At 34.7% G+C, this 21,618-nt stretch overlaps 1 protein-coding gene and 1 pseudogene across 1 annotated transcript in view; one reads left to right on the forward strand and one right to left on the reverse strand.

Moving 5' to 3' along the window:
- The window catches only part of SNTG1 (syntrophin gamma 1), an 850,024-nt gene that overhangs the window by 659,801 nt on the left and 168,605 nt on the right, over window positions 1-21,618 (reverse strand). The gene's annotated exons all lie outside the window — the stretch shown is intronic.
- LOC150004466 (ATP synthase F(1) complex subunit gamma, mitochondrial pseudogene) lies at window positions 5,707-6,780 on the forward strand (annotated as a pseudogene).

Genomic DNA, 21,618 nt, shown 5'->3' on the forward strand with positions numbered 1-21,618 from the left:
TTGATAACTTTGTTTGAAGGCTAAACTATTCTTAAATCCTTCCTAAGATAGCAGGCGGCAAGTAACAGAAGTAAAAAAATTTATATTGCAGAATTCCAGTAAAGCCAGAAAATGTAGAAACTAAGTAAATCTGAAAGTATTGCCACAGTGGAAATGAAAATAAGAAAAATGATTTCTAGGATGCCTAAAGAGTAAAGTAAAAAATCATAACTGTACCTGCAACAAAATTCAACTGAAAAAATATATATTTAAAGTATGTAAGGAATTGATAGGATAAAGACAAATCGCCTACTATAAAAATGGACACAGGAGAGGAAAAGGCATTCTAGGAAAGTAAGTAAAATGGCCAGTAGTCATATCAAACAGCACTCATTCTTTGGAGTAATCCAGCAAAACAAATTATATACACAATACAATGTCATTCACAAACATCAAATTGAAAATCAGTCAGACAATAAATGTCTATGACTAAGTGGAACAACTGGTTTTTACACTTTACTGGAAACACAAATTCATAATATCATTATGGAAAATAGTCTAGTGTTATTTATTAAAGTTAAATCCATCCATATCTGAAGTCCCAGCAAGTTTATCTCATTTATATCATTATTTAAACACAAACAAAAACATCTTATACATGTGCATCAAAACGTACCAGAGTGTTTGTTCATCAAAAGTTTATAATTGCAAAAAGCAAACAAACAAACAAACAAAAAAAAAACTTAAGAAAATCAAGGATATGTCCATGGGGGAAAAAAAAGAATAGAATTGAAAAACTGCATTATTACTTCAGTGAAAGGTTGATTACAACAGGAAAAAATTAATTACTGCTACATGAAACAACATGAGTAACTTGTTAATATGTTCAGGAACTCAATAATTGTCGGTCGGTCGGCAGCCGTCCGTCTCGAGAGACGATGGTGTAGCTTCTTAAGAGTCTATCTGCACCGCCGAGAATGGCTGTGCAGTCCGACTCGGGAGTGACACGGTATCTGTCTCCTCCCGTGTTGAATCGACATCTTGCGATGACACTGGAGTGTCCTCTCCAGTGAAGCTGAAGCTACAGAGCCTGGGCAGGGTGATATGGAGGGTCTGCTGCTGCCCATGCAGCAGACGCCCCCTCTCTTCGCAGCTGAAGGGTCCAAGGGAAAGACGGAGTCAATACAGCTTGGCTTCAGGTGCGCCGCAGGAGTTGCCGGTGTTGACTACAACGTCAAACCACCTTGGGGACTCCGGCTCCGGATTTTCTGTCGGGGTTTACTCCCTTAGCCTTTCCCCTAAAGAGGTATGCCGCAAGGCAGCGGAGGTTTTTTGGAGTCAGAGTTTTCCTTCTCTGATGTGCCCTGACTGGAAGATCGAACCAGCGACACTTAGCTCGCAGGCCGACGCTCAATCCACTGAGCCAAACCAGCCAGGGCTGTCAATAATTGTACAGTTCATAAAACTTACAAAGTTTTGACTTTGTATTTTAAATTGTTTTTTTGCTAAATAGGACTGACCATGATCCACTGTCTAAGAAATAGCATCCACTGAGCATTGTCAATCATCAAAGGTTCTGCCCAGTACTCTTCTGCAATGTTCTTGGAACCATCTCATACTTTAAAAAGCGTTCAGATCCAAGAAATTATTGAGTATAAAAGTCACATCTGTCAACATGTATTAGAAAGTAAAGTGAAAAAATAAAATGTATATATATTTAAGAATTTACTTACAAATAAAAATCATGTCATAATCATAACATAACTAACATTCTTAAAAACACCTTTTCCATAGCAAAATGAATTTCTGAGAATAGTGTCATTGTTATATATTTTTATATATTTTTGAAGATCTCTTTAATATCTATCTTAGCAGACAACAGCCAAATCATTCTATTTGTTTCTGCATTGTAAGTGTGATACAGTCTTTTGAATAAATTTAATGAAGAGTATACAAGCTTGAATTTTATCATTTACAACCAATACTGCAACTGGTTTTCTTTAATTAATAAACTTCTTTCATTCATTTTGAGAAAAATTTTGCCAAATTCCAAAGACTGAATAACTATATTTCATCTGTCAATTCTACTTTCAAGTAATAATAAAAATTATAAAAAATATTTTTTAAAACTATCCAGGACTCAATTAAATCTCTCAAGTATTTTTTTCTTGCAATGACCATTTTACTAAGGTATGCTGCAGAAGGTTTATGCATACTTGCCATTTCTTCACACAAAATGATTAAAGAATATGTGCTTAAGGGTGGAGATTTAATAAAATTACATTGTTCCTACTTTGTCAATGGCAGTGTTAGATAAGATTGGCATTTTTTTTTTAATCCTCAGTATGTGGCAGTGAAGAATACCACAACTAGTCTTTGGTTTGGTGCCACTTCAGCTCATGCTAAGGCACCATCAGTTCCAGCCACCATCTTTTTTGCACCACTGGTGCAAATGTACACACCATGCAGTTCGAAACTAAAAACAGTATTCTCGTAACTATAGTCTTGACCTCTCGTGTTTATTGAAAATATCTCACATGTTGACCCTCCCAAAGTTGGTGGATACCATCTTGACAACTACTGCTAAAATGGACTCAGACACAAATGAACTTATAAGTAAATATAAGAGAAAAGTCTTTCATACAAAAATGGTCAATAGTAGGTTTACAGTTGTGAGTACATGAAACAGAGTTTACTCTTGTATTAGTTATTAATTATTGTATTATTTTCCATATAACAACTGTAAACCTACTTTTGCCCACACTTGTATGGTACACACCAGAAAGTAATAAATGACATGGAAGTCCAAAGTGTTCTGGGAATTCAGGAGTAGGTGAAATTATTTTCTCTTAGGGTCCTGGAAAAGCTCTTTTAGAGTGTTTAATGTTTTGCAAATTAGGAAATTTAGGGACTTATTCTCCAAACAGAAATTAGAGCATATAATATGTGGAAATGAGAAAGTGTATGGGGTATGAACTGAAAATCAGGAGCATGAAAGGAACTAAAATAAATGCTGTGTGGGCCAACAGTACTCTGGCCAGCAGCTGGTTCCAATTACATATTTTTGCTCATCTTTTCACTGGGGCAACCCAAACCATTAATTCTATTTGACCGGATTTTAGTTTAGTTTATACTCTCTCTTACCATTAATTAAAGTTGAAAATAAGTTTTAGAATTGAGGTAAAAACCACTGAAGTCATTCATTTAGGATATGGCTAGTTATGTTTGTCCTTCATTATTGAGATATAATATGGAAATATATGCTACTCTGTATTTAATAATGGTAAATGGGTATATTACCTGAATAAAAAAAATTATATTTAAGTAAATAATTTCAATTTGGGAACTAGTTTAATAAATCTGTTACTTTTCCTTAGAGACAACCTTAAAAAGTGAACACAGTAATAAATAAGTAAATATTATGTAAATGCTGAGATTTCTTTATTTTCTAAACTTTTACACTTGGATACCATGGTTCCACCTAATTTGTCTCTGAAAGTGGGTAAAAGACATTTTACAGAAGTAATCATCCTAACTTTATACCTCAAGAAATTAGAAAAAGAAAAACAAACTAATCCCAAACCCACCAGATGGCAGGAAGTAATAAAAATAATGGCAGAAATAAATAAAATAGAAATGAAAAGATTATAAACAATTTAATAAAACTAAAAGTCTTGGGTTTTTCAAAAGATAAAAATATAGACAATATTTACACAGACCAAGGAAAAAAAGAGAGGGCTAAAAAAACCAAAATTATAACTAAAATAATAATAGAGATCACAATTTAAATTTAAAATAATGCAAAAAAAATCACATAAATAGAAATACAAAAAAGTTACAAGGTGAAACTAAGAATAATTATTACAAAAATCACCTAAAATTAGATAACATAAAGTAAATAGATAAGTTTCTGGAAATGTACTATCACAGATATGCATATGATCATAACAATACTATGAATGCTTATATGACTAATTTGATAACCTGAAATAAATACAAACATTTTAAAAAACATATAAACTACCAAGAATGTATCATGATAAAATAAAAAATATATTAACAGACCAATAATGACAAAAAAAAATAAAGTAGTAATCAAAATTCCCAATAAGGAGAAGTCACGACCATATGGCCTCATAGTTGAATTTTATTTTAAAAATTATTTAAAGAATTAATGCCAATCTTTGTCAAACTTTTCTTGTAAAGTAAAGGATAGGAAATGCTTCAAAGCTCATATGATATGACTAGCATTACCTGATATAAGACCAGTTAAAGACACTACAAGAAAAGATAGTCACAAGCCCTTACTCCTGATGAATATAGATGCAAAAATTCACAACAAAAAATTCTAGCAAACCTAATTCAACAACACATTAAAAAGATCATACACCATGATAATTTGGAATTTGTCCCTAGAACATAGAGATGATTCAACATACACAAGTCAATAATTGTAATACAAAACATTAATATAATAAAATATAAAAACCATTTAATCTTATTGATAGTTTTTTTTAATATTTAACAAAAAGTATTTCAAATGATAAAGTTCATATATGGTAAACCCACTTCAAACATTATACGCAATTGTGAAAATACCTAAGATTGAGACAAGAAAATGGTGCTCACTCTCATTGTTTTAATTCAACATGGTACTAGAAGTTCTGGGCAGAGAAATTAGGCAAGAAGAAGAAACAAGTCATCTAAATCTGAAAGAAATATGTCAAATTGTCTCTGTTTGCAGATGACACAATCTTATACATAAAAGTCCTTAAAGGTTCTCGGAACAAAAAGGAACAAATAAATAAGTTCAGTAAACTTTCAGGATACAAAATCAACAGACAAAAATTAGAGTATTTCTATACACTAAAAAAAAAATAACTATATAAAAGAAATAAAGAGAACACCATTTACAATAGCAAGAAGCCATAAAACACTTAGGAAGAAATTTAAGCAAGAAGGTGAAAAAGATTTGTAGATTGAAAATTATATGTTGAACAAAAAATGAAGAAGACACAAATAAATGAAAAGACATCCTGTGTTTCTGTTTTAGAAGAATTAATATTTAAAAAATACACCTATTACCCTACTTAATTTATAAATTAAATGCAATCCCTATCAAGATTTAAATAATTATTTTACAGAAATAGAAAAGAGCAATAATAAAATTTGAATGGAACAAGTAAAGGACTTGAATATCCAATGTAATCATGAAAAAAACAAAGAAAAAAAAGAACCAATTTGGAGATACCATTCTTCCTGATTTAAAACTCCGGCACAAAGCTGTAGTAATCTAAAGAGCATGATAATGGAATAGAAACAGACTAGTAAACTAGTGCAACAGAATCAAGATCCCAGAAGTAAACCCACATGTACATGATCAATTAATATTTGACAAGTGACCCAAAAATAGTCAATAAGGAATAGTCTTTTAGATAAATGGTGTTGGAAAACCTGGGTATTCACATATCAAAGAATAAAATTAAACCCCTATAAGAGTCACAAACATTAACTCAAAATGGCTTTAAAATTTAAATATGAAATCTGAATTCATTAAATTCCTAGAAGAAAACATAAGAGAAAAAGCACCATTGTACTTGTCTTGGCAACAGTTTTTTGGACAAGGCACTAAAACAATAGAAGCAAAAATAAAGAAGTGGAACTATATAAAAGTACATAGTTTCTACATAGCAAAAGAAAGAATCACCAAAATAGAGAGGTACCACCATGTTTTCTCGGGCGGGCGTCGTTGGGGTCTCAGCCTGGGCCGTGCAGCCTCAATGGATCCAGGTTCGAAATATGGCAACTTTGAAAGATATTACCAGGAGGCTGCAGTCTATCAAAAACATCCAGAAAATTACCAAGTCTATGAAAATGGTAGCAGCAGCAAAATATGCCCGAGCTGAAAGGGAGTTGAAACCAGCTCGAGTGTATGGAGTAGGATCTTTGGCTCTGTATGAAAAAGCTGATATTAAGGCACCTGAAGACAAGAAGAAGCATCTCCTTATTGGCGTATCCTCAGACAGAGGGCTCTGTGGTGCTATCCATTCCTCAGTTGCTAAACAGATGAAAAATGAGGTGGCTACTCTCACAGCAGCCAGGAAAGAAGTTAAGATTGTTGGAATTGGAGATAAAATTAGGGATATACTTCATAGGACTCATTCTGACCATTTTCTGGTGATATTCAAAGAAGTGAGAAGAAAACCCCCTACTTTTGGAGATGCATCAGTCATTGCCCTGGAATTAATAAATTATGGATATGAATTTGATGAAGGATCTATCGTCTTTAATCGATTCAGGTCTGTCATATCCTACAAGACAGAAGAAAAGCCCATCTTTTCTCTTAATACCATTGCAAGTGTTGAGAGCATGAGTATCTATGATGACATTGATGCTGACGTGCTGCAGAATTACCAGGAATATAGTCTGGCCAACATCATCTACTACTCGCTGAAGGAATCCACCATGAGTGAGCAAAGTGCCAGGATGACAGCCATGGACAATGCGAGCAAGAATGCTTCTGAGATGATTGACAAATTGACTTTGACCTTCAACCGCACCCGCCAAGCTGTCATCACAAAGGAGTTGATTGAAATCATCTCTGGTGCTGCAGCTCTGGATTAATGAAAATCAAGTTTCGTCCTCAGACAAGAGGTAAAGAAGGAAAATTCAGCCAGCTGATTTGTTTTTAGCTTACTGCTGTCCTGGTCAGAAGAAATTTTTGGTCCATTGTTTAAATTACTAAAGACAGCAAGATACTTGTAAATTATCTTACAATAAACATCTTATAGTAAAAGAAAAAAAAAATAGAGAGGTGATTGATATAACAGAAGAAAATATTTGCAAACTATTCATCTGAAAGAAATGTATATATTAAATATGTGTGTGTGTGTGTGTATATATATATATATATATATATATATGGAACTCATACAACTCAGTTACAAAAAAACAAATAAATAAATAATCAGCTATATCATCTAATTTAAAATGAGTAGAGAAATTAAATAGACTTATTTTTTTAAAGCCATGCAAATGGCCATCAGGTACATGAAAATGTGCATAACAGCACTGAGCCTTAGGAAAAATGCAAAGGAAAACCATCAGTTAGAGATATTACTTCATACCTGTTAGAATAGCTATTATAAAGACAACAAAAGTAACTGTTGGCAAGGATGTGGAGAAAAGATAACCCTTGTGCACTGTTGGTGCAAATGTAAATCGATATAAGCACTATGGAAAACAGTATAAAGTACCTTCAAAAAATTAAAAATAAACTACCATATGATCTAGCAGTTCCACTTTTTGGAATAAATCCAAAGGAAATAAAATTATAATACTATGTCAAAGAGATACCTGCCCCTTCATATTCACATGTTCATTGCAGCATTGCAGCATTACTCATAAACCTAAGACAACCTAAGTGTTCATTGACAGATGAATGAATGAAGGAAAACACACACACACACACACACACACACATATTTGAGGATATTATGCTAAGTAAAATGTCATACAGTAAAAGACAAAGTCTGCATAATCCCACTCACACATGAAGTCTAAAATTTAAAAAAATAAAATCATAGAAGCATTTACTAGATTGCTAGTTACTAGGGGAGGGAGAAAATGGGTGACAGCAGTTATAGGGTGAGTAAGCTCTGGGGATATAATGTACAGCATCAAGACTATGGTTAACAATATTGTATTGTATACTTGAAAGTTGCTAAAAGATTATATTATTAAAAGTTCTAACTACACACATAATAAAGGTAAAATCTAAGGTGATGGGTATGTTAACTAACATTGTAGTTAGTGTTTTGACATACATAAATATTTCAAATTTATGTCCACTTTAAACTTACATGTTATATGTCAATTATGTCTCAATAAAGCTGGAAAAAATATAATACACATAATTAGCTATTTGAAGTCACTTAAATCAGTGCTTGATTTTGTGTGCTATACTTAAAATAAGTTTTTTAAAATTGTAAATATGTAATTTGCGGGAAAAAGCATTTTTGCAGAAATATTGTGAGCATAAGGATGAAACAGATGACTGATCATAATTATTTAAAATGCATTATTATATTTGATTAAAAGATAAATTTCAGTTTTGTAAAGTAATATAGCATTTGGTGTGCAAAATTCAATATAAATGCATGACTTTATTTTTATATATTTTGGCAGCTATATATATTAAGACATCAGAAAATATATTACAAGCAAATAGTATCCAAGACATGAATTTTATGGAAAAAATAGCAAAAGAACAGATTTAAAGATAAATCAGGATCACTTTTTAATTGAAGGAATAAACTTGAGTATATTAAAGTGAAGACCGTCCATTTATATTTAGATTAAATTCATCATTTTTTTCAATAGATATCATCTCATAGAACACATTAATTAATGAAAATGCAGCTCATAATGAGAAACTCAAAAAACTCAATTGAGTTCTTTCTTTTAACAGGTAGATAAAATCATTCAGATAATCTCTTCCTCATACATCATAATCAAAATGCTGGAAAAAAATACAAGTTAAGTGAATATCCTAAACAGAAATAAGAAATATGTACAAGTTGAAAGACATCTCTGATCTTTAACTGGCATTAGCTTTTCAGGTTTGTGCCAATGCCTCTTAGGCTAACAGCAGGATTTTAATGCACAATGTAGTGGGCAAAGAAAAAGCACCTAAAGTTTACCTTAAAAAATCTTTTGAACAAAGACCTGAAAATAATGCCTGAATAGCTACAGAAAAATTTCCATTATTGGTGAACTCAATAAAACCTACTCTCTTTACAGATGACACTAAATATAACTTTCTCAGTCATAGTTCTGGATACAGAAAATTAACTAGAATGTGTCCTTAAAATTTCTAACTATAATTCTAAAATACATGGATTTGGAGTGCAATTTACACCCTATATGTTATCTTAAAAACTCAAAGCTAATATTTTAGAGTTCCTAAAGTTACCCAACAGAAGTAAATACAAATATCTGGAAAAAATCATATTAAATTCAGGCTTATGAGTTAGAATAGGTAATATTATTCTGGGATAAAAACATTTCCACTAACTCTCATTGACTTAAAACAAGTGAGCTTTTTATTCCTCATGGTATAAATGCATCACAGAAAAATTGAAGTTCTTGACCTCATGTATTGATTACCTACTATCTGAAATCTTTCTTTGTAATAACTAAAAGAAAGAGAAAGTACTGTAAATGTGCATTGGGGTAAAATCTACTTCTAGCCCTGACCAGTGTGTGTCTCAGTTAGTTGGACATCATCCTGCAAAGTGAAAGTTTGCTGGTTTGATTCCCAGTCAGGCCACATGCCTGGGTTGCATGTTTAGTCCCCAGTTGAGAAGTGTGTGAGAGGCAACAGGTTGATGTTTCTCTCTCATATTGATGTTTCTCACCCTCTGTTTTTCCCTCCCTTCCCTTCTATCAAAAATAAATAAATAAAATCTTAAAATTAAAACCTACATTTATAGTAATATTTAATTGACAAGCACTGCTCTTATAAAGACATAAAATTAATCATAGATGAGGCAGTAAGAGACACAGAATATTAGTAAACAACCCTAATACTTATGCGACGTTATCATGAAGATAACAGAAATATAAGAACCTAATAAAGACCATATACGAGAAACCTGAAGACAACATCATACTCGATGGACAAAAATTGAAAGCATTCCCCTTAAGACATTGGTTCTCAACCTGTGGGTCATGACCCCTTTGGGGGTCAAACTACCTTTTCATAAGGGTCACCTAAGACCATTGGAAAACACATATATAATCACATACTGTTTTCATGATTAATCACTATGTTTTAATTATGTTCAATTTGTAACAATGAAAATACATCCTGCATATCAAATATTTACATAAAGATTCATAACAATAGCAAAATTACAGTTATGAAGTAGCAATAAAAATAATTTTATGGTTGAGGGTCACTACAACATGAGGAACTATATTAAAGTGCCATAGCATTAGAAAGGCTGAGAACCACTGCCTTACAATCAGAAACAAGACAAGGATAGCCACTCTCTCCACTCCTATTCAACACAGTCTTGGAAGTTCTAGCCACAGCAATCAGACAAGAAAAACTGAAAAGAGGAAGTAAAACTGTCATTATTTGCAGATTACATGAGAGTGTACATAGAAAACACTATAAACTCCATGAAAAAACTACTTGACATAATAAGTGAATTTGGCAAAATAGAGGGTACAAAGTCAATATTCAGAAATCGAAGGCATTTCTGTACACCAACAATAAAATATCAGAGATATAAACTAGAAAAAAATCCTACTTACTATAGTAACAAGAAAAATAAAGTACTTAGGAATAAACTTAACCAAGGAGGTAAAAGTCCTGTACTTGGAAAACTACACGACACTGAAGAAAGAAGTTAAGGAAGATACAAGTAAATGGAAGCATATACCATGTTCATGGATGACAAGAATCAACATCATTAAAATGTCCATACTATCCAAAGGAACTTATAGATTCAACACAATACCTATTAAAATACCAAAGACATTTTTCACATAACTAGAATAAATATATCAAAATGTATATGGAACCAAAAAAGACTCCAGCTAGCCATAGCAATCTTGAGGAAGAAGAACATAGTAGGAAAAATCACAATACCTGATTTCACAATTATACTACAAGGCCACTGTAATCAAAAGAGTTTGGTGCTGGCATAAGAACAGGCATATAGATCAATGGAACAGAATAGAGAACCCAGAAGTAAAGCCAGGTGTATATGGTCCACCAATATTTGACAAAGGGAGTAGAAACATAAAATGGAATGAAAACAGCCTCTTCAAGAAATGTTCCTGGGAGAAGAGGACAGGGACATGAAAAAAAAAAAAATGAAACTAGACCACCAACTTACACAATATACCAGAATAAACTCAAGATGGATAAAATACTTAAATGTAAGCCATGGAACCATAGAAGTCCAAGAGGAAAACATATGCAGGAAAATTTAAGATATCCCACATAGCAATATTTTCGCCGATATATCGCCTAGAACAAGGAAAATAAAGGAAAGAATAAACAAATGGGACTACATCAAAATAAAGTTTCTGCTCAGAAAAGGAAAACATCGACAAGATGAAAAAAGGGAACCAACTATATGAAAAACCATATTTTCCAATGATACCTGAGACAAGGGATTGATCTCCAAATATATAAAGAACTTCTACATCATGACATCAAAAAGACACACAATCCAATTTAAAAATGGGCATAATAAGAGTTATCGAGGGAGGGGGGGAAGTAGGGGAAGGGTTTAGCAAAGGAACTAATATGAATAACACATGTACATGGACAATGGGGTCAGGATGGACTGTGGGAGAAAGGGTGGGCTGGGTGGGGTGCAGCAATAAGGGAAAAAGTGGGACAATTGTAACAGAAAAACAATAAAAATAAAATTAAAATAATAATAATAATAATAATAAAATTGGCATAGGACCTGAACAAGCACCTCTCCAAAGAGGACATACAGAGGGTCCTTAGGCATATGAAAAAATGTTTAACATCACTAGCCATCAGAGAGATACAAATTAAAGCCACAATGAGATACCACTTCACACCAGTCAGAATGGCTATCATCAACAAGTCAACAAACAATAAGTGCTGGTGAGGATGTGGAGAAAAGGGAACCCTAGTGCACTGTTGATGGGAATGCAGACTAGTGCAGCCACTGTGGAAACAGTATAAAATTTCCTCAAAAAAACTAAAAATGAAACTGCATTTTCACCCAGCAATTCCACTGCCAGGATTATACTCAAAAAATCCTGAGACACCAATTTAAAAAAACCTATGCACCCCTACATTCATAGCAGCACTATTTACAATAGCCAAGTGGTGGAAACAAACTAGGTGCCCATCTGTAGATGAGTGGATCAAAAGACTGTGGTACATTTACACAATGGAATACTATGCAGCAGAAAGAAAGAACTCATACCATTTGTGACAACATGGATGGAACTAGAGAGAATTATGCTTAGCTCATTAAGCCAGGCAAAGAAAGACAAATACCATATGATATCAACTACTACAGGAAACTAATAAACAACCCAAACAAATATGCAAAATAGAACTAGAGGCATGTAAACAGGGAGGAGACTAATGGTGACCAGGGGAGAGTGGGGAGGTCGAGAAGAAGGATAAGAAGGGAAAGGTTTTGATTAAAGAACTAGTATAAATGACCTATGGACATGGACAACGGGGTGGGGATTGACTGAAGGAGAAGAGATGGATGGGTGGTGGGGAGCAATGGGGGAAAAATGGGACAACTGTAATAGAAAAACAACAAGTAAATAAAGAAAAAAACACAATCAGAATGAAAACAAATGGTAAATTTAAAAAATTGTATATTTTAGAATCAGAGTATTATTGGTGTCATAAAGTGAAAATGAGAGCTTTCCTCTTCTAATTTTTTGAAATATTTTGAGGAGGAAGAGTATTGATTCTTCATTGAAATTCTGGTAAATATCATGTGTAAAGCCATGTAGTCCAGGGCTTTTGTATACTGGAAGTTTTTTGTTTAGCGATTTGATTAGGTTAGTAATTATTAGTCTGTTATTACTTCTTTATTTTATTTTTTATTTTATTTATTTGAGTTCTGCCTCTTTTTTTTCTGATGAGTATGTCAGTCTTGTTTATGTTTTTAAAGAAGCAGCTCTTCTTCTGGCCAAGATAGAGGCTTAGACTGACACGATTGGTCTCCATCTACAACTAAAAAGGAATACAACTACCTCAAAATAAAAGATAACTAGAAATTCCAGAAAATAAAACTACATGGAAGCCCAACATATGAAGTTATAAACCAGCAGCGCTTGACCTGATGGGTAGGAGGGGCGAGAAAATGCGGTGCTGTCCGCAGTAGCAGCAGGGATAGTGGCGGGACTGCAAGAAACATCAGGGGAACAATCCCAACTGCAGTCGATTCCTGGCAGCTCATTATCCCAACGCTGGGAAAGGCAGCCCCCTCATTGCCTTGGACGGTGAGGCCCAGAGGGCCGGGGAATGGATCCCGGTATCTCAGCAGAGAGTAATGGCAGGAATCCATCTTGAACCCCTGCCCCCACACAAAGCGCCACAGGACTGCGAAAAAAAGTCGCAGATCGCCTCTGTCTCTGGGTAGTGACGAGTGCATGGGGCTCCTCCCCCTATAGCCTCCCCAGGAAGCAAAGCTAAACACAAGTCTGTCAGAATGAAGCAGACAATGATTGAAATCCTGGTGACGCAGCTCACCAAGCAGCAGATGCGGGACCTGACAGACAAACAAAGAAAAAACCTTTCTGAGGCTCAGCTTAGAGCTATAGTTATAAGGTGGCTTAGAGAATTAACAAAAGGTTTGGAACAAGACAGGGAAGAAATGAAAGATACTCATACTGAAACAAACAAAAACACATACGAGACAAGTGGTGAGGAAGTAAAATCCAGAGATCAAATCAACAAACTGGAACATAGAGAAGGGACAGTCAACCAGTGCAGAAAGAGGAAACAAAAAGTAAGGAAAATTAAGAGAGGATCAGCAACCTCTGCGACAGCTATAAGCAAACGAACATTCAAATAATTGGATTGCCAGAGGGCGAAGAAGAAAAACTAGAAATTGAAAAATTATGTGAAAAAATAATGAAGCAGAACTTCCCAAACTTGGGGGAGAAAATAGACTTACAGGTCCAGGAAGCACAGAGAGTTTCAGAAAAACTGGATCCAGGGAGAACTACTCCAAGGCATATTATAATCAAAATGTCAAAAATTAAAGATAAAGAGAGAATCTTAAAAGCAGCAAGAGAGAAGAAAAGAATTATGTACAAAGGGGTCCCAATTAGACTATCAGCTGATTTCTCAAAGGAGACCCTACAGGCAAGAAGGTACTGGCAAGAAATATTAAAAGTAATGAAAATCAAAAATCTACAGCCACGAATACTCTATCCAGTGAAATTGTCATTCAAAATAGAAGGACAGAGAAAGTACTTCCAGGACAAAGTAAAACTGAAAAAGTTCATTAGATCCAAGCCACTATTATATGAGATGTTAAAGGGACTGATTTAGAATAAGGAGGATCAAAACTATGAACATTAAAATGAAAATTGTATCACAACAACCAACAACAGAAGCTAGGGAATTGAAACAAAGGCAAACTAAGTAGGCAATGAGAGTGGAAAAAGAACTATAGGTATGGGGAACATATTGGGGGGAGGTCAGCAGGTAGGGGGAATGGGGAAAGGGAGGGAGATGGTACAGGAATTAAGAATATAGTAGGAGGGAATGGAGTAGACAGAAAGAGGTTGAGAAGAACTATATGAACAACCAATGGACACGGACTAAAAGAGGTGGACAACGGGAGGGAGGGGGGTCACCCAGTGGAGGTGAGCAGGGTGAAAAGAAATTGGGACAACTGTAAAAGCATAATCAATAAAACATATTTAAAAAAAGAAGCAGCTCTTGGTTTCACTGATGTTTTGTATTGTTACTTTGGACTCTATTTCATTTTATCCTCTGATCTTTATTACTTCCTTCCTTCTACTCACTGAGCTTTCTTTGTTTTTCTTTTCTAAGTTCACTTAAGTGTAAAGTTATATTGTTTATTTAAGATTTTCTTGTTTCTTGAGATAGGCCTATAAAGCTTTGAATTTTTCTCTTAGGACTGCTTTCACTGTGTCCCATAGATTTTGGGTTGTTGTGTTCTCATGTTTAATTTGCTTCAAAGTATGATATATTTTGATTTCTTCCTTGATCTCACTTTAACTCATTCATTGTTTAATAATATGTTTTGGGCTTCATGTGGTTTTGTTTTTTAGTTTTGCGTGCATGTTCATGCATGTGTTTATGTGTATGATCAATTTCTACCTTCATACCATTATGGTCAGAGAAGATACTTGTTCTGATTTCATTCTTGTTAAATGCATTGAGATTTGCTTTTGTCCTAACACGTAGTGTATCTTAGAAAATGTTCCATGTGCATTTGGAAAGAATGTATATTCTGCTGTTTTGGATTGAAATGTTCTAAATACATCAATTAAATCCATCTGATCTAGTGTGTCAAATGAAAGAACAGGAGAAAAAATTCAAAATAAGAGCTAAATTAAATAGAGTCAAGCAATTTATGAAATACAGATCTTAAATAATGGTAATAAGGATGCTCAACAGCATGAAAAAAAGACATAAAAATTACATCTATGGACAGAAATGAAGATTAAAAGATCTGAAATGAAGAATATACTGGAAAGAAAAAAACAATAGGTTGAATGAAACATAGGAACAAATCAGTGAGTTAGAAGACAAAGAAGAAAAAAACAATAAGAACAGCAAAAAGAAAAATAAAATAAAATGTGGAAATAGTTTGAGAGACCTTTGAGACAACATGAAGCATAACAACATAGGTGTTATATGGGTAATATAAGAAGAGAGAGGGAAAGGAATCGAGAATCTATTTGAAGACATAATGGCTGAAAACTTCCATAATATGGACAACAAAAAATGACACACAAGTCCAGGAAGTGCAGAGAGTCCCATATAAGATGAACCCATAAAGGCCCACACCAAGGTACATCATAATTAAAATGGTAAAGGTTAAAAACAAAGAGAGAATCTTAAAAACCACAAGAAAAAGACCATTAGTTACCTAAAAGAGAGCTGCCATAAGACTGCCAGCTGATTTCTCAGCATAAATATTTCAGGACCAAAGAGATTAGCTACAGATAATGAGAAGATGGCAGCAGAGTAGGTAGCAGTGTTGTCTGCTTGCTCCCATTGCAAGAAAACTTGGAGAACAAACACAGAGAGAAGTGAGTGAGTGTGGATTTCAGATAGTGTCAACAGGAATGAAAGTGTGGGAGTAGCATGAAAGAGGGCAGAAAGCTTGCCTGTGCTCTCCAAGCAGAGTCGCTGGGCCTCACAGCCCAGCGCCTCTGCTGCACTGCACCCAAAGGGGACAGCTGGCTCACTAGCCAGGGTCTGCTTAGAAACTTCCCCCTGCCATAGACACTCGGACCAGCAAAGTCCAGGAGGGAGTCAATGAGAAGGTTTCATTGAAAAGCAGGAGGCATGGGAAGACAGTGAACAGCCCAGACTGAGAAACTGTATGAACTGAGTCTAGGTGGGGACTCCCTGAGCTGGCAACCCTGAGCTGGCAACACTGCACCCTGGGAACTCACATCACGGCTCCAACAAACAAAAAAGCAGAACTGAGCCATGGAGAGGGGCCCATACAGGAAAACTGCAGTGGAAATGCAGACTTGGTAGAGACCCCAGGCAGCCAAGCAGTAAGCACAGGTGCACAATAAGGCACTGCCAGCCAGGGACACAGGCAGGTGCTGCAGCTTGAGGGCAACATAGAGACTTTTTTGGAGGAGGAAAGGAAACAGAACTTGAGGCTCAGCAGGGACTAGGGGCTTGAGCACTGGCTTCCCAGCAGAACAGCATTGCTACACAAGCCTGAGCAGTGCTAAAGGGTGCTGCAGGGCAAACGGGGTGACACCCAACTCAGTGCAGCTCACAGTAGGGAGTGGTGGCAAGCCCACAAGTGATAAAATAGTAGCCTCAGAATCCAGTCAGATCTCCTCACAACCAGCCAGCCAGAAAAGAAGATTTGAAACCCATGAAATTTTGAACAGGGGCAAATCCAGAATAAAAAAGACAGCGTCCAAAGGTTGTATTGGAGAAAAAAATATTTAATCTATTTCCTCCTTCTCTCCATCCTATTCTTCTTAATTATTGTGTGTTTGTCTGTTTTGTTTATCCTCCCTCTTGCATATAAAGCATGTAACTGTTATATAAACCTAATACTATAGCCTTCCAATTTCTCACATCATTCTGCATTCTTCCCTCCCTTTTTCAACATACAACATAATACTACTTACTATCTCGCATAGCCTTGACACTACTTGCTACTACTATTATTCTACTATCTTCCCTCTCAAAAATCATCTATCACTTAAAACAACTCATCAGTTTTTCATATAGTATAATAGTCTTAACCTCTTTACATCTATATTAATACTGGCTCATTTGCTATTGATAGTATGTTTGTGGGTGGGGGATACTTTTGAGGGTGTGGGTTTTTGCCTGGGTTGTGTGTTTATGTTTTAACAGCATCTCCACAAAAGCACTCAAGACAAGGTGGGCAGAGTGACTCTCAATCAACTAGCCAGAAGGAAGACTCCACCAAAGAGTAACTGAAATATAACCAGACAGCTTAAACAAATAACATAAACGGCATCCAAAAAACATCAAGCTCAGGAGATCAAAGAGATTGCACCACTGAATCTCCCAGGTCTCCTATACAAACTCTCATACCACGAAAGAGGGAAATCAAAGCAGACAAATCCAAGAAACAAAAACAAACAAGAAACATACAACATAGTGAGAAAGAAAAAAAAAAAGAGGAATCCTCAGAGAGACACAGAGAGAGAGAGAGAGAGAGAGAGATGGAACACAGGCAACCAAACTATCAAACATGGAATTCAAAAGAATGGTTATAAGGAAGCTCACTGAACTTGACAAACTCAAAGAAAACTACAACAAACTCCAGGGGAATTACAAAGAACTCCAGGGAAACTACAAAGAACTCCAAGGAAGCTACACTGAACTTACGAAGAACTATATCAGCATAAAAAAGGGCATAGAAGCAATCAATAAGAACCAGGAGGAAGTGAAAAATACAATTTTGGAACTGAATAACACAGCAGAATCAGTCCAAAGCAGGCTAAAGGAAGTAGAGGATCAGATCAGTGAGTTGAAGGACAATGTAGAAAAAAATTCCCAGACAATACGACAAAATTTAAAAGGTGTAAAAAGAATAAAGAGGGCTTAAGAGCACTGCAGGACAACATGAAATAAAAAGATTTGTATAATAGAGATACAAGGAGAAGAAAAGGAGCATGAGATAGAAAACCTGATTGAAAAAGTAATGATAGAAAATTTTCCTAGCTTGATGAGAGAAAAAGTCATGCAAGACCAGAAAGCACAGGGGTCCCAATGAAGATAAACCCAAAAAGGTCCACTCCAAAGCAAATCATAATTAAAATGGCAACATTCAAAGATAAAGAGAGAATCCTAAAAGCAGCAAGAGAAAAACAGCAAATAACATACAAGGGAGGTCCAATAAGGTTATCAACTGATTTCTCAACAGAAACACTACAAGCCAGAAGGGAATGGCAAAAAATATTTCAAGCAATGAAGAACAAAGGCCTACAATCAAGAATACTCTACCCAGCAAGGGTTTCCTTCAAAATGGAAGATGAAATAAGGAGTTTCCCAGACAAAGACTAAAAGAAGACATCTCCACCAAAACAGAATTGCAAGACATGCTAAAGGGAATACTTTAAGAAAAAGAAGAAAAAGAAAGAGGGAGAGAAACACAGGAACAAAGGAAATGAACAAATTCCTATCAATAATAATCTTAAATGTAAATGGGTTAAATGGTCTAATCAAAAGACATAAAGTAGCAGAATAGATATGAAAACATAACCCACATATATGCTGTCTATCAGAGACACACCTCAAAACAAAAGATTTATACAGACTGAAAGGGAGGGATGAAAAAATTATTTCAGGCAAATGGAAATGAAAAAGAAAACTGGGGTAGCAATACTTAAACAAAACAGATTCCACAGCAAAGGCCATAAAAAAAGACAAAGAAGGGCATTTCATAAAACTTAAGGGAACAATCCATCAAGAAGATATAACACTGGTAAACATATATGCACCCAACATAGGAGCACTCAAATATATAAGGAAAATACTAGAAGACTACAAGAAAGATATCAACAGCAACACACTCATAGTAGGAGACTTTAACACCCCATTATCAATAATAGAAAGATCTTCAAAGCAAAGAAGCACCAAGAAAATTGAGGCATTGAACAACACACTACATCAAATGGACTTAATTGGTATACAGTAGTTCCTCTCTATATTGCAGTTCAAGTATCATGGCGTCGATTTATCGCGAGATATTTTAAAATATTATATTTAATTATTTATCACGTATTTCGCTATATCATGGGATCTTGTGGTACTGTATATGTATGTTGTTAAATTTATGTAAGTTTAAGAGTGTAGAATAGATGTAAGTTTCTTACTTCGCGGGGAGTCTAGAACATAATAACCACAATAAGTGAGAGAATGCTGTTTATAGAACTTTTCACCCAAGAGAAGCAAAATATACATTCTTTTCAAATGCACATGGGTCATTTTCAAAGATAGACCACATTGTAGGACATAAAACAAGTCTCAACAAATTCAAGATAACTGAAATTGTATCAAGCATCTTCTCAGACCACAATGCCTTGAAACTAAAAACCAACTCCAAGCAAGAAACACAAAGACAATCAAATTTATGGAGAATAAATAATATAATTTTATATAATGAATGGGTTAACAATGAAATCAAGAAAGAAATCAAGAAGTTTCTGGAAACTAATGATAATAAACACACAACAGCCCAAAACCTGTGGGACACAGAAAAAGCAGTCCTGAGAGGAAAGTTCATAGCAATACAGGCCTACCTGAAAAGGATAGAAGTATCACAAATTAAAAATATAATTCTACAGCTACAAGAACTAGAATAACAACAACAAACAAAGCCCAGGGAGAGTAGAAGGAAGGAAATCGTCAAGATAAGAGCAGAATTAAATGACATAGAGACTAAACTAACACTTCAAAAATTCAACAAAAGTAGGAGCTGGTTCTTTGAAAAGATAAAAAAAACTGACAAGCCTTTAGCCCGGTTCATCAAGAAAAAAAGAGAGAGGAACCAAATAAACAAAATTAGAAATAAAAGAGAACATTTCACAATTGACATCAAAGAAATACAAAGGATTGTAAGAAATTACTACAAACAATTGTATGACAAGAAATATGACAACCTAGATGAAATGGACAAATTTCTAGAAACATATAATCTTCCAAAACTGAATCAAGAAGAAGAAGAAAGCCTGAACAGACTGATAACAAAGAGTGAAATAGGAACAGTAATCAAAAAATTTCCAGCACACAAAAGCCCTGGACCGGATGGCTTCACAGGTGAATTTTACAAAACATTGAGAGAAAAACTAATGCCTATCCTTCTCAAATTATTACCAAGAATCCAAAAAGAAGGAAAACACCCAAACTCTTTATATGAAGACAGTGTAACCCTAATTCCAAAACCAGGTCAAGACACAACAAAGAAAAAATACTACAGGCCAATATTGCAGATGAACGTAGATGCTAAAATCATTAACAAAATATTGGCAAACAGGATCCAGCAATACATTAAAAAGACCATACACCACGACCAAGTGAGATTCATCTCAGGGATGCAAGGATGGTTTAGAATTTGCAAATCAATAAATGTAATACACCATGTAAACAAAATGAAAGACAAAACCCACATGATCATATCCACATATGCTGAAAAAGAATTTGATAAAGTACAATCATTTATGATAAAAACTCTCAGTAAAATGGGATTAGAGGGGGCATACCTCAAAATAATAAAGGCTTTATACATGAAACTTTAAACCAACATCATATATCATGGACAAAAACTGAAAGAATTCCCCCTGAGATCAGGAACAAGAAAAAGATCTGCACTTTCTTCACTCTTATTCAACATAGTGTTGGAGGTTCTAGCTGCAGCAATCAGACAAGAAAAAGAGATAAAAGGCATCCAGATTGGAAAAGAAGAAGTAAAACTGTCATTATTTGCATATGACATGATAGTGTACATAAGAAACCCTATAGACTCCACTAATAAACTACTTGACATAATAAGTGAATTTGACAAAATAACAGGGTACAAAGTCAATATTCAGAAACAGAAGGCATTTCTGTACACCAAAAATAAAATGTCAGAGACAGAAACTAGAAAAAATCCATTTACTATAGCAGCAAGAAAAATAAAGTGCTTAGGAATAAACTTAACCAAGGAGGTAAAAGCACTGTACCCAGAAAACTACATAACACTGAAGAAAGAAATTTAAAAAAAAATACAAACAATGGAAGCATATACCATGTTCGTGGGTGGAAAGAATCAACATCATTAAAATGTCCATACTACCTAAAACAATTTACACATTCAATGTAATTTGTATTAAAATACCAATGACATATTTCACAGACCTAGAAAAAATATTTCAAAAATTTATATGGAACCAAAAAATACCCCAAGTAGCCATAGCAATCTTGAAACAGAAGAATACAGTAAGAGAAATCACAATATCTGATACCAAACTATACTACAAGTCCACTGCAATCAAAACAGTCTGGTACTGGCATAAGAACAGACATATAGATTAATGGAATTGAATACAGAGCCCAGAAATAAACCCAGGTCTATATGATCAACTAATATTCAACAAAGAGGGAATGAATGTGAAATGGAGTGAAAAGAGCATCTTCAATAAGTGATGTTGGTAGAACTGGGCAGAGACATGCAAAAAATGAAACTAGACCACCAACTTACACCACCCATGAAAATAAACTCAAGATGGATCAAAGACTTAAATGTAAGCCGTGGCACCATAAAAGTCCTAGAGGGAAACACAGGCAGGGAAATTTCAGATATCCCACATAGCAATATTTCCACTGATATTCTCCTAAGGCAAGGGAAATAAAGG

The sequence above is a fragment of the Furipterus horrens genome, unplaced genomic scaffold (assembly GCF_987537825.1).
Source record: "Furipterus horrens unplaced genomic scaffold, mFurHor1.1.pri manual_scaffold_7, whole genome shotgun sequence".
Taxonomy (NCBI): Eukaryota; Metazoa; Chordata; class Mammalia; order Chiroptera; family Furipteridae; genus Furipterus; species Furipterus horrens.